Here is a 13237-nt window from a genome sequence, read left to right on the forward strand (position 1 = left end):
CCGACGCTAGCAAAACGCGAGCACACTCTAGTTTTACGCCATGCGCGGGGACTCGCTCGCTGGACTCCGTGCCGACCGGTTGTGCCCTCGCGATCTCCGACGTCAGCTTAGCCCTGGCCGACTGGGCTCGCCCTACGTCATCTCGTGACACCGATCTCCGACGACAGCCTAGCTCTGACTTACTGGTCTTGCCCTACGCCATCTCCTGACGCCGTCAAGAGCTCTCGCAAGTGGTGCCCCGTCCTCGGACTCCTGTGACCGTGTTTCCATCTTTCCTATCTCTCATATCTCCTCGATATGTCGTCGCTCGCTGGCTTACCTCATGTCTCCTTCTCTCTACACCTTGATTCCTATCCCTTTAATCCCTCCTCACCCTTATCCCTGGTGAGCTACTGCTGATGTGTCGCACCCTGATGTAGACAGTTGCGGGGCTCACTTTTTTCTTCTTTTCCTTTTATACATAAACACTTCTGACGTTCATGACATACATGTCACGACTTTCATGGTATGACTAGGCAGTTATGCTCCTCATACATTCATGTTATGAAATGAAATTTTCGGTATTGATACCATTATCGAAACGGATAGGAGGGCTAGAAGTCGCAGGCGCCTAGATAGATAGATAGATAGATAGATAGATAGATAGATAGATAGATAGATAGATAGATAGATAGATAGATAGATAGATAGATAGATAGATAGATAGATAGATAGATAGATAGATAGATAGATAGATAGATAGATAGATAGATAGATAGATAGATAGATAGATAGATAGATAGATAGATAGATAGATAGATAGATAGATAGATAGATAGATAGATAGATAGATAGATAGATAGATAGATAGATAGATAGATAGATAGATAGATAGATACGCTCAAAGTCACCGAAGTTCGCTAAGAAATGCTTCGCATTTGATAAGAAACGAGTTCAGAGCCGCGGCCTTTACTGTGCCGTACTCCTTTGACATACGGAGCAGGTTCTACACACGAGAGCGTTTGAAAAAGAGTCAGCATGTATGCGCAGTGTAGGGGACTCGGTGACCGATCCCAAGGAAGAATCTTGGGGTTTCGCTGCATGTGTACGCATAAATCCCTTCCGAAGCGTCCGCCTCCCAATGTAGAAAACTGGACGTAGTGTTTCTTGTTGGTACCTCTCCTCGATCTTACTACCGATCGGAACGTGTGCAGCTCTTTTGTTGTCCTACACAGCTGGGAATACGGAAGGGCGCTCTCTGGGATCTCCGCAACCGGGCTGAGAAGTGAAAACGGCGGCTGCTATCTAATCGCATTTGGCAGTGCCACCTTGAAACGCGCCTCGGAAACATGCAGACCACTCGCGGCGCGTTTCATTTCTCTCCGGGCGGCGGCGATACGGAGAGAGCAGTGCTCCGAGGAGGTGAGTGATCTCGCGGAAGCTCCTCCTCGCTGCGAGGAGGGGACCAGAAACGGGCTTCGCCGGCACTCGTGCACGCAGTGTGCAAAGCGTCGCCCGCCAGAGTCGCTGTCATTGACGAGACTCTTTTGACGTAAGCGCTCGCCAGTCTGGATCGTGCCGGGACGGCGTCGCGCATAGCGGCCAGCGCGGCCTGCACAGTCGGCCAGACGAGAGCAAGTCCGGACGCCTTCCAAGAAACACAGGTCAGTCGGCTGCACTTTACGTGCACTCGCGTCTCGTTCGCCGCTCGAGGACAAAGCGGAGAATGAAACGACCTCTAGTTGGGTTGGTTTATGGTGTTGTATAGTGGCGCAGCCTATGAGAGACTTTGAAGTGGAGAACTCCGCATAATTTCGGCCACACAGTGTTGTTCAGCGTGCACTAACATGGCAGCACGCGACGCCTCGCGCAGCAGGGATGCGAACCCGCCTATCACGAGTCAGCAACATCAGGGCCACACTCTGCTCGCTCCGTCGTGCCCACCCAAAACTGTGCCACGTCTTTATTACACCCACGATAACCGCAATACTTTCCCAACGAAAGACTGGTCGACCTAACGTGTTTCCTGAGCGTGCGCTCGACTCCTGGTCCCTGTCTGATGCAGCAGATAACATGCAAGAACACCCGTGTACTGATGTGAGCGTTGATGTTGCGAACGAGTCCTGCGGAAAGCCGTCAGGTGGTGGGAAATGTTATGAAAAGAAAAGGACTTTGTCCCGCAATCGATCCCCACACTACTACGTAATATTTAACTTTTTTTGTCTTCACATGCGGACTTGACCGTACCTCTGTGCTACAAATGGGTGCTTTTCAGTATCGGCGCGTTAAAAGGTCTCTAAAGGCAACTATTAAGTCGACATTGATTCTTGAAACAGTGGTCCAAAACCTCGTGGTGTTACTTTGTGCCAAGGAAGGGCTTATTTTGAAATAATATTACGTTTTAGTTCGCATCGGGTTAGTTCGCTTCAAATTACCCACTTCAAGAAGCGGGCTGTCTAACGTCACTGTTGCCGTGCAGAACGTTGCCCGGCTTTACTGCGCAGCCGCCGACACTGTACTCTGTTTCACACATCATGTGCAACGTTGCGGAGTCTACCGACACTTCTTGCAGTCGATTCGTTCGCAACAAAAAGTAGTTCGATGTTCATACCACCAATAATTTAATTTTTCCTTCATTATTATATAGTAGCAGCAGAACGAAAGCAGCGCAGCCACAGCAGAAACAACGGTCATTGATCAATTTCGTGCCATTGGCTCCGAAACGACAGACGTGTTTTGGTTCCACTACGCCCCGCTAGATTGCACATTTTGTCCAGTTTAACCACGCAAAAATTGAATTTTGCAGCCACTCGCGCCATTCCCTATAGTTATGTCCGGTGGTGCTTTTTTTCCATGAATCAAACAGAAACGACCAATCGACATTTTATTGCGTCTCTTGATGCACGGAAGGTTCTTTATTTAGTGCATCTAGAGTGATTACTGGTGATTAATTGAAGGCGGTTCGTCTGATGTCATCTGGATCATTTTTAGAATGTCCTACTGCGCCGCATGTATTCTTGTGCATTTACCTTAGTTTCCTGGGAAGTAGAACACTGCCGTTGATAACGTTGTCAAATTTTAGACGTTGTCGTACATTGATATTTTACTATGAAGTAAATTATTACTTGGATTCAGTGTCCCTTTAAAGAACTTCGGCTGATCAAGATTAAACCGCCTCACAATCACATCGTCCCTCAATCACATCGTCGCTTTCGCACGTAACAGTCCAAAAAAAGCTTTTTTTTTTTAACGAATGAAAACAAAGAAGAACGGAGAGAACAGCCCATTCGTTTTCGCAGCTTCAATGTGCGACAGTGGGACACTAACGTCGCACGTTACAATCTGCAGGAAATCTTTTCTCTCACATCACCCGTTGCAATTTGCGCTACGCAAAGTCACTTATATCTTACCTATGTCTTAGTAATGCCAAGAAAAACAATCTTACCTTGCTGTCGTGTTACAATTTCGTGTAGGTGCAGTGAATTTTCGAAGATAGCTTATGAATTTTCCCATTCTTCAGATTGACATACTTACCAATAAAAATGCCGGATAATCTATTATTCTGGTTTTTCAGAGAGCTGACTTTAGCTTCCAGTCATGACGTGTTTTTTGTGCATTTGCTCTATAAGTTGAGCGACAACTGCGTGGGAACGATCCCCTGTGAAATTGTCCCGCTCATTCATTAGTGCATTATCGGATACTGGTGCGTGAAAACTTTTTTTTGGTGTCTTATAGCTCCTGGAAAGTTTGCATGTTCGCGCATCTTCAGGTACAAAAGTTGGGCTTGATAATTTTGACAACAAAAGCAAGGAGAGCCAAATGGGCTAAAAAAAGAGTAGGGAACTTGCTGGCGAGCCAATCAGCTCGTGGAAGCACTTCACTCAAATACTGTTCCTGGGGTACATAGTGGAGCCACGTGTGAATTCGGATGCGATTTGCCGTACGGCTGTTCGTGCCAACAGATACATGCGACAGACATCCAAGCGGTTGCAACAGCATGCGGCATTGAACTTGCTCAATGTAGCCGCGCGGCGACCGCACCGCTCTGGCGACATCAGCCAATGGCAGTACAGGAACGTGACAAGGGGCGCCACTGGTGGGCGCACGTGGCATGTTTGTGCCTTGCCGCTCTCTTCGCCCTGGTAACAGTTCTAGTACACTCTACCCTGGCATTTGTGGATATCGCCGGTGGCATGAAAAACACTGGATGAATTGTTTACGACGTGAAATAACTCATTATTCAATGGTTGAAGTTCACACCCGTTTTCGAACTAACGAGAAGGCCATCTGCAGGTAAACAAACAGCTGCGGTAAACCGGCCCTTCCACCTTTGCTCTTTACATCGAGGCCGTCGATAAAACCAGTTGCACGTGTAAAAGCGTCACGCGAGTTTTTATCGTGTTGTCAAAAAGAAGCTCTCGGCAATGACTCACGTAGGAAAGAGAGCGGCGCTACCGAGAACGTCGGCCTTGCTAGGCCTACGCTCGGAGTCGAGAATGAATGTGGGCTGTGGCGATGTTCGTACATTTGCTGGCGGTGCTACTAGACAGCGAGGAATAGCTGCGTGTTTGTTTTGTGCCTAATAAAGAAGATACGATGCCCGCCGAGCGTGCATGCTGAGGCGCCGTACGTGGCTGGAGCCTGAACGCCGTACCGTGTGTCCCAAACCGCCCCATGCGGAAACTCGGACTGCGGTGTGCCGTACGGCAAATCACATCCGCAATCGTACCATCCCGCTTAAAAACGAGCAGAGGGCAGCGCCGTCGACATGGCGGCAGCTGCGGATGCAGTTTCCTTCACGTCGTCATTCTGCGCTGTGTGGCCGTATGTTCGCAGCCAATGCATTTTATTCGCTTTATATTTGCGTCCCGAACATTCCAGAGCTATGTACTCTTTGGTATTTTGCAGTGTTTTCAAGATTCATTCGCATTTTGTCGGATAAAGGGCTTAGGAGGCATGGCAGAACAAGCACCACTAACCTCAGCAATAAAGACAGAACATGCCTGACGTTTTGTCCCTGCAACGTAAGGCCTGTCCAAGATATATGCGCGCTACCTCAAGCTTCTAGGGAAGTTGTCGAGGTCTCAGAGCAAGTGGAATTCATCGAAATATTTTGTGGTCGGACAGAAGCTTAGTCCTTTAGATAGCAGTTTTTCTTCGTCAGGTGACAAACTCGTGTCCTATAGGTTTACAATCAGAGTGTCACAGGGTGTGTTCATAGATGGGCGCTCGTTTGTACCATTAGTGGTTCCCTGGGTGGTGGTGTTGTAGTGATAAGGAACCATCTCAGGGAACGCGGGGTTGGGCACATAGTCTTTTTTGGGTTTATGAATTTTTGTTGTCATGATGGCTTGGTATTTATTCTGTTCAAATTCTGTTAATCGCGTCATTTCTTCGTTCGATAAAATGTTGTGGCGGAGAATGGTGTTGGTCATAGCGACCAGTTTCTTTACCTGCTTATCACTGTGATTAAGAGCGATTTCTAATTATTTAAGAGATGTCTCTAGTAGGACATTTTTCCATGTTATTTGGTCGTGTTCGTCTAGGTTTGTAGCGGCTGGTGTGAGGGAGAATGTCATACCCTTGGGGGCTATTCTAGCACGAAGGTACACTTGCAATGTTGATTTATGCATTTAATGTCTAATTCGTTTGTCAGAAAGTTTTCGTACATAAAGGAAGGTGACAGTGCAACTGGGAAGCGATGAGCTGGACTTACATTTCAGAGGTCAATCTTCTTTTGGGTGCGGGGATGGCACCGATGAAGTCCGAAGATTGTAGTTATGTCCAGCAGGCCTTCGTCGTTGTAGGGAGGATTTCGGTGTTGGTTTTCCGGCGAACGTGTTCGTAGGGAGTTCCGGGGCCCGCAATAGAGGGACGCGGCTTCGTGGTTCCGCAGGCTTCTCTTTGAGGAGTGGTGTAGTGGTGCTGTCGTTTAGTGCTTTTGGTCTCGACATCCGCAATGGAGGGACGCGTGTTGGCTGTTCAGCAGACTTCCCCCTAGTAGTGGTGCGCTGTTGATGATGGTGAGGGGGTGCTTGTGGCTAGCAAGAGTCACAGTTTCGCCGATCGTCGGGAACTCATCTGCGATGTTGGGTGGATGCGGGGCTCCTGGAATATGTTGATATGCAGCGTTCTTGTCGTGGCTGAAACGTCGAAATAAACCACGTTGTGACTGCTCACACGGAGGATCTACTTGACTATATATATATATATATATATATATATATATATATATATATATATATATATATATATATATATGAAATAGATGATCAGAGTTTTTTCTCCGGCTAATGTAATAAAATTTATGAACTTCGAGAATGGTGCAGTATAGGAAACAAAACAATAAAATATTTATTTATTCCTAACAGTTTTAGCTGGTGGACCAGCCTTCTTCGGAGGATCTGAGCGAAATAATACAAGTTCCCGTATATATATATATATATATATATATATATATATATTTATATATATAATTATTTCGGCAACGAATTAGGTAAGGTTGCCCCCACTGTCAACATTATACGAGAGATAAATGTTTCTTTGCCATGCAGTCGCATGCTCGTTCTGCCTTGTCTCGCATACCGTGCTCGATAAACCGGTTTCACTTCGCTTTCAAGTGGAGACGGCAGCGTGCAGTCGCAAGCGCGACATCATGACTGGCTCAACGCTTGACATTCCCCGTGCTTCATGAAGAGAGGATTGTCGAGAAATAAAGTGCTCTCTTGCCTTTTAACTCGGGGTGGTTTAGCCAGAGGCCCTGAAAGCAGATTTGTGTACGAGTAGAAACTTCGGCTAAAAGTAGCCATAAGTAGCCATGCCCTTTCATTTTACTGAAAAATTTGTAGATAAGAAGCGCATCATGTATATACTTGTTACGTCTGTACAGCCGCTTGTGACTGTAGACGATTTATTAAAGGACAGGAAACGTGAACAAGTTCAAAAGCGTAGCCCAGGCGTTGGAGTCACTCCTGGCCAGCGTTCGACGCCAGGCTCGCGCTCGTGCCACAGCGCCAGTGCCCCGCGCGCACTTCGTTAATGTCGTCTTCTAAGGCGACATGTCACTCTTCCTCCCTTAGACGAAGTCTCCATAGCGGTCTGGAGGTCGCCTAACCTCTGGTGGTCGCAGTTGCCGAGTGGCCACTGCCTGTGACGTCGACGGTTGCGAGGGAGTGTGATCTTGCATCTCGGGCGATTCAGGCGGTTGAGCAGCTGAGCTCGATGGCGTCTCTTCTGGCGTTGCGTCCAAGAGATCGTCCGCTGCGCTCCAATCTGTCCGCGATTGGGTTGTTTGTCTGGTCTGACTCGTTTTCCTCATGTGATTGAGGTGACGCCGAACCTTTCCTTGGTCGCTTTTTACAAGCCAGGATCGTGGTCCGACGCGGCGCAGTATTTCGCCTTCAATCCAATCTGGCTTTTTCAAAAACTGCCGGATAAGCACTCTATCCCCTATAGCGAAGCGGCGTGATTTTTGCAATGCCTCCTGGCTCTCAGGACTTCGCTTATCCGTCTCCCGCTTAAGAAGATCGAGAGGGCAGAGCAATTCTCGTCCGAACATCGCTCTCGCCGGTGTCATACCTGTGGTAGTGTGTATTGTCGTGTGCTGCCGATACAGAAATCTTGCAAGTCGGCACTGTATGGACTTGTCTGCATCTTTCAACAGCGCTCTTTTCAGCTCCGCCACATAGCGTTCTGCCTGGCCGTTTGTTGCCGGATGATATGCTGGTGAGGTTGCAGCCTGTATGCCGTTCGACGCATAGAACTGCTTGATCTCGTTGGAGATGAATGCTTTTCCGTTGTCGGAGATGATCTTTCGGGGAATGCCGAACGTTGCAAAGAGGCTTCGGAGCACGTCGATTACAGCCGCGGATGTTGCTTGTGTCACGTGCCGGACTTCCACCCACTTTGTGTATGCGTCCACAACAACTAAGTAGGTGCGTCCGAGTAGTGGCCCCGCGAAGTCAACGTGCACCGTGTTCCATGCTGTCTGGGGACGGTCCCACGTAGGAATAGGAGCTTTGGGTGGGCTCTTTTGCGTTGCTTGGCATTCACGGCACTGTCGCACCGTTTCCTCGATCACCTTGTCCATTCCGGGCCACCATACGTAGCTCCTTGCGCACTTCTTCATGGCTACCATGCCTCTGTGACCCGCATGCAGAAGTGCCAGAACACGGGATCGTGCTGAGCTCGGTATGATCACTCGGGATCCAAGTGTGATGCACTCGCGCTGTAGTGCTAGTGCGGTCGCTCGTCGTCGGTAAGGAGCAAACTCATCTCCAGTGAGTTTCTCCACTGTACCATCCTGCACTGCCTTGTACAACCTCTGCATGATGCTGTCTTGTTGTGTCAGGCGTGCTATCTCGGCAGCAGTCAACGGAGGTCTCGATAACGCTTCGAACAATAGTACGTCACCTGGAGGCCAGGGTTCATCGAGACGTTCTTGTAATGGCAAACGGCTCAACGCATCCGCGTTTTGATGGTTCTTGCCACGCCTGTAGATTATGCTGTAGTCATACGCCGATAACTTGATGCACCATCTGGTCATCCGTGGAGAAAGGACTTGAGCCGTTGGCTTTTGTGGACCCAGTATGCCGAGCAGTGGTTGGTGGTCAGTGACGAAAGTCACCTTTCTTCCCGCAATATACTTGTGGAACTTGTGGGCTGCAAACACCACAGCAAGGCCTTCTCTGTCCAATTGAGCATATTTGCGTTCTGCCGGCCCTAGCGTCCGAGATGCAAAAGCGATTGGCGCCTCTCTATTCTGGTCATCACGTTGAGACAGAACAGCTCCTATGCCATATGGTGAAGCATCACAAGAGACAAGAAGCTCCTTCTGTTCGTCGTAGTGTGCCAGTACGGTCTGACTGAGCAGCAATGCCTTAAGCTTGTCAAAGGCTTCTTGATGCTTTGTCTCCCATCTCCACGTGGCGTCCTTCTGAAGAAGCTGGTATAGGCAGCTGGCAACTGTTGCCCTGTTCTTCAAGAATCTGTCGTAGAAAGCCAGCATTCCGAGAAATGATTGAAGCGCTTGTTTGCAGTTTGGTGCTGGAGCGTCCGTTATGGCTCGAACTTTCTCTTCGTTTGTGTGGACGCCTGTCTCGTCGATTCGGTGTCCCAGAAAGAAGACTTGTCGCACCGCAAAGCAGCACTTGTTTTTTCCGAGGCGCAGATTGTAGTTTCGTAGCCTCTTCAGCACTTCTTCCAGTCTCTCGGCGTGTTCCGTGGCGTCTTTCCCACTGATGATCACGTCATCTAGGTATGCGCACACGCCTGTGATGCCTGACAGCATTGTCTCCATAAAACGTTGAAAAATGGCTGGGGCTGCAGAAATTCCGAAAGGCAACCTCTTGACCCTGTATAGTCCCTTCAGCGTGTTCAGGGTCAATATCTCTGCTGTCTCTGGCGTCACGTGAAGTTGCTGGTACGCTTGTGCTAAATCCAGGGTGCTGAAGACCTTGCCTCCCCTCAAGTGGCTGAGCACTTCATCAGTTGAGGGAAGTGGGTAGTCTGCCTTCTTTGATACCTGGTTCACTGTGCAACGGTAGTCGCCGCATATTCGCAACGAGCCATTCTTCTTTCGAACCAGTACGAGAGGCGTTGCCCAATCCGAATGCTGTGCTGGCTCGATTATGCCTTGACTTTGCAGTCGATCCAATTCTGCTTCTACAGCTGACCGGAGCGCGAAAGGAACCGGCCGTGCTTTTAGGAACTTTGGTTTCGCTCCTTCCACGAGGTCTAGTTGTACCGCTGGACCGATGTGTCCTGATATGTCCTCGTCGAATACAGATTGGTACTTGTCGAGAAGCTTCGAAACAAGTTCATCGCCGGATACATCATTGATGCCCGTGATCTGTATACCCAGGTGAGGAAACCAGTTTCGTCCAAGGAGGTTACAACCTGCTCCCTTGATGACAACAAGTGGTAGTGTCATGGTTTTGTTTCCGTGCGTAACAATCACCGTTGCACATCCGAGAACTCGAAGAGACTGTCCTGACCATGTGCGTAGGAGCATGTTGTCGGTCTGAAGCCGTGGTCGATCATCTGTCCACGTAGCTTTGAACGTGACCTCACTGATGAGTGTGCAGGCTGCACCCGAGTCGACTTCAAAATCCAAGAACTTGCCATGTACGCGTAGCCGAGTCATGACCTTCTGTGTGCTGAACGCGTTGGTTACGGTGTTGAGCTCGTAAAGGGCCACGTCTGATGAGTCCTGCTGAGTCGACACTGGTGCTGAGGCAGCTGTCGAAGTTCCTTGTTGGGGATATTCGATGCTGTTGCTCGTTTTTGCTTCTTTCCGCTTTTTCAGACAGGCTTTTTCAATGTGTCCGCGTTTCTTGCAGTAGTTGCAGGAGACTGTCTGGAACTTGCAAGTGTCCGGATTATGTAGCGCGTTACAACGCCAACAGCGTTGTTTCTTCTTTTGGGCAGAGGCACTAGAGTGACCTTGGTTGTCTATCTTGCATGTGCTTATGCAGGATTCGTGAAACTCTTTAAATTCGGTTTTCACGCGTTTCTGGTCTTCGATGGCGTTTTCGGCTCGCAGTGCAAGGTCGAAAGCTTTCTTGAACGTCAAGTCCTTTTCTGCGAAGAGCCGTTGCTGGACCTGCTCGTTCCGAAGACCGCAAACGAAACGATCACGCAGCATGACGTCCATAGGCAGCATTGTCGGATTCGCTGCAGTGTCTGCGCTTGTCCCGAAATTGCAATCTGCTGCTAGCTTCTTGAGCGCCGTGACGTAATCACTGACCGTTTCGTCGTGCTTTTGGTCACGTCGCTGGAATCGTGCCCTGCAGAAGACCTCAGACGGTTGTGGATCGAAGTGAGCCTTGAGCATCTTGACTATGTCCTCGTAGCTCACTTGGTTGGGCTGCTTGGGTTGAACGAGGGCGCAGACGATGTCATAAGTCTGTTCCCCGCACAGCGTTAGCAGATGAGCACGTTTCTTCGATGCGTCCGTAATCTCGTTAGCCTCGAAGAAGAACTGTAGCCTCCCATACCAGGATCTCCAGGAGCTGGGGCTGCCGCTGAATTCGGGTAGCCGACCGAAGTCGGGCGTCGCCATGTTATTTCCTTGACGTCGGTGGAGTGCCGATGAGTCGATCCATCCCATCCTCGTCGCCAACTGTTACGTCTGTACAGCCGCTTGTGACTGTAGACGATTTATTAAAGGACAGGAAACGTGAACAAGTTCAAAAGCGTAGCCCAGGCGTTGGAGTCACTCCTGGCCAGCGTTCGACGCCAGGCTCGCGCTCGTGCCACAGCGCCAGTGCCCCGCGCGCACTTCGTTAATGTCGTCTTCTAAGGCGACATGTCAATACTTTTTAATCTTGAACGAAATATTACGATTCTGGATATGCAAAAAGGTTGTGACATTTCGTGCTATCTGCCAACACGCCAGAGAAGCTTGTATTGTGTCGGTAAAAACATATAAATGTGGCTGTGCGCTGAATTACAAGTGCAACGCGTACACCCAGAAAGCAGCCATGCAGTCAGACTGGAGCTTTCGTCGCCAGATGGGGTGGTATAAGGAAGTCCATTTGGCGCGAGATTGCTAACCCGGAATCCCGACATAACTGCATCTTCCACCTCGTAAATGTAAACGGACTGCGCACCTTTCCGTACCGTTTCATAGCGCAAAATCGCGACGCATCCTCCGTACTCGAAGGGAACAAAGAAAACTAGCGCTTTGAAGGCCGTGTCGACGATGGTCGCCTTATTCGTCGCAGTGACACTCCACCTTATCATGTAAATGTGTGTGGCTAACTTTGCGCTCCCCCCCCCCCTGCCCCCGTGCTTATAACGGTCGTACTACGATTGCCGTGCAATGCGATTATTATAAGGAACCCTGAAAACACATTCCGGAGCCCATTATATATCTGGACATCACTTCTCATTCGGCGGCCATTGAGAATGCCGATACTTACTTGCTGATGTTACAGGTGGAACTATTTCTCCAGTTTTATGAACATTTTCGCCATGTGAACTTTAGCGTGAACACTGTAAGGCGGAATAAGGAAATCTTCGTTTATGTCTTAATTAGCTTCATTGCAGTTCGCGACGATTACCACGTATCGAGTAATCACGATTACCATGCAACAGCCTTAGATGCCTCATCAAACGTCAACACGATCGATTAAGAACGGTAGACAGAACGTCACACACTCCACTCAAGTAAGTACCATTCAAGTCTGGCGAGGAAGGACCCTTCGCTCAATTGCCTCCCGAACAAAACTTGCCAGCGTGACTGTTCGGAAGTAAGTAATCTCTATGGCAGACTTACCAGGCTTAAGAATTACCAGCGGCTGACCTTTCACTTTGCCGTCCTACCAGGGCTCGCTCAGATAGAACAGTGGTCAAAGCGAAAATCACGGGTTCAATCCCAGCCGTGGCAATAGCATTCCGATGAAATGTGTGTATTGTGCAATGTCAGCACACCTTAAAAAACTCCCGAAGGTCGAAGTTTGCGGATCTCTGCACATAGGAGTCGTAATTTTGGTTATGCCAGGACTCGTTGTAGAAGGAGCGCGCAATGAGCTCTTTTATCAAAGTAAGATCTGTCATCCTGGCCCGGCGCTGCGGTAGGCTACGCACGTTTGCTGGTTGCTTCATGATCTCTAGTAGAAAGAAAGACGGGACGAAGAAAAGGAACAGCGCCGTGGTCGTCCCGCCTTTGAGCGCAGTTTTCTTTTTTCCTACTGGATACGACCTGTAAAATAGAGCGAAAGCCGCACCAAGTTCTTTTGCCGTGAACGGTGTACCCACGCCTGAATACCCCGAGTTTGGAATATTGTTTCAAGTATGCATGCCTAAATGTGTACGTTGATTAGCCAGCAATGGTAGCGCAATCGACGCTGGCAGCTGTGTGGCGACCTTGAACAGAGAGTTCCGTTTCGAAACGGAATGTAGGCGTCGCACAGCAGTTCTCCGTATTTCAGACAAAGCAGAATCCAACGACGCAAAACATATCATCCATCACTAATTGATCGATGTGGCTTTGTATCTTCTGTATGTTGGTGGGTCTTTCGGCACGACGACGACAGGCTGCACCAAGTCCTTCCAATTCTAGGATAAACTCCTCGTAGAGCATATCAATGTGCCGTCGGCGCAGTTTCCTCAATACCTCGCTCAAGTCCACTGGAGAGGCCTTCCTGACAAGCATCCTCAATCTGAGCTTTAAAACATACACTCCAATATATTCCTCGTGTCGTGGTAGACGAATGTGTAGAGTGAGGTTGTATAAATACCGTTGCTCCACATT

At 49.0% G+C, this 13237-nt stretch overlaps 1 protein-coding gene across 1 annotated transcript in view; it reads left to right on the plus strand.

The window, feature by feature from the left end:
- The first annotated feature begins 1464 nt into the window (after window positions 1–1464).
- The window catches only part of LOC119184152 (monocarboxylate transporter 12-B), a 34905-nt gene continuing 23132 nt past the window's right edge, over window positions 1465–13237 (plus strand). The window contains exon 1 of the mRNA XM_037433888.2: window positions 1465–1643. The gene's annotated coding sequence lies outside the window, so the exon portion shown is untranslated. The remainder of the gene's footprint in view (window positions 1644–13237) is intronic.

The sequence above is a fragment of the Rhipicephalus microplus genome, unplaced genomic scaffold (assembly GCF_043290135.1).
Source record: "Rhipicephalus microplus isolate Deutch F79 unplaced genomic scaffold, USDA_Rmic scaffold_90, whole genome shotgun sequence".
Classification (NCBI taxonomy): domain Eukaryota; kingdom Metazoa; phylum Arthropoda; class Arachnida; order Ixodida; family Ixodidae; genus Rhipicephalus; species Rhipicephalus microplus.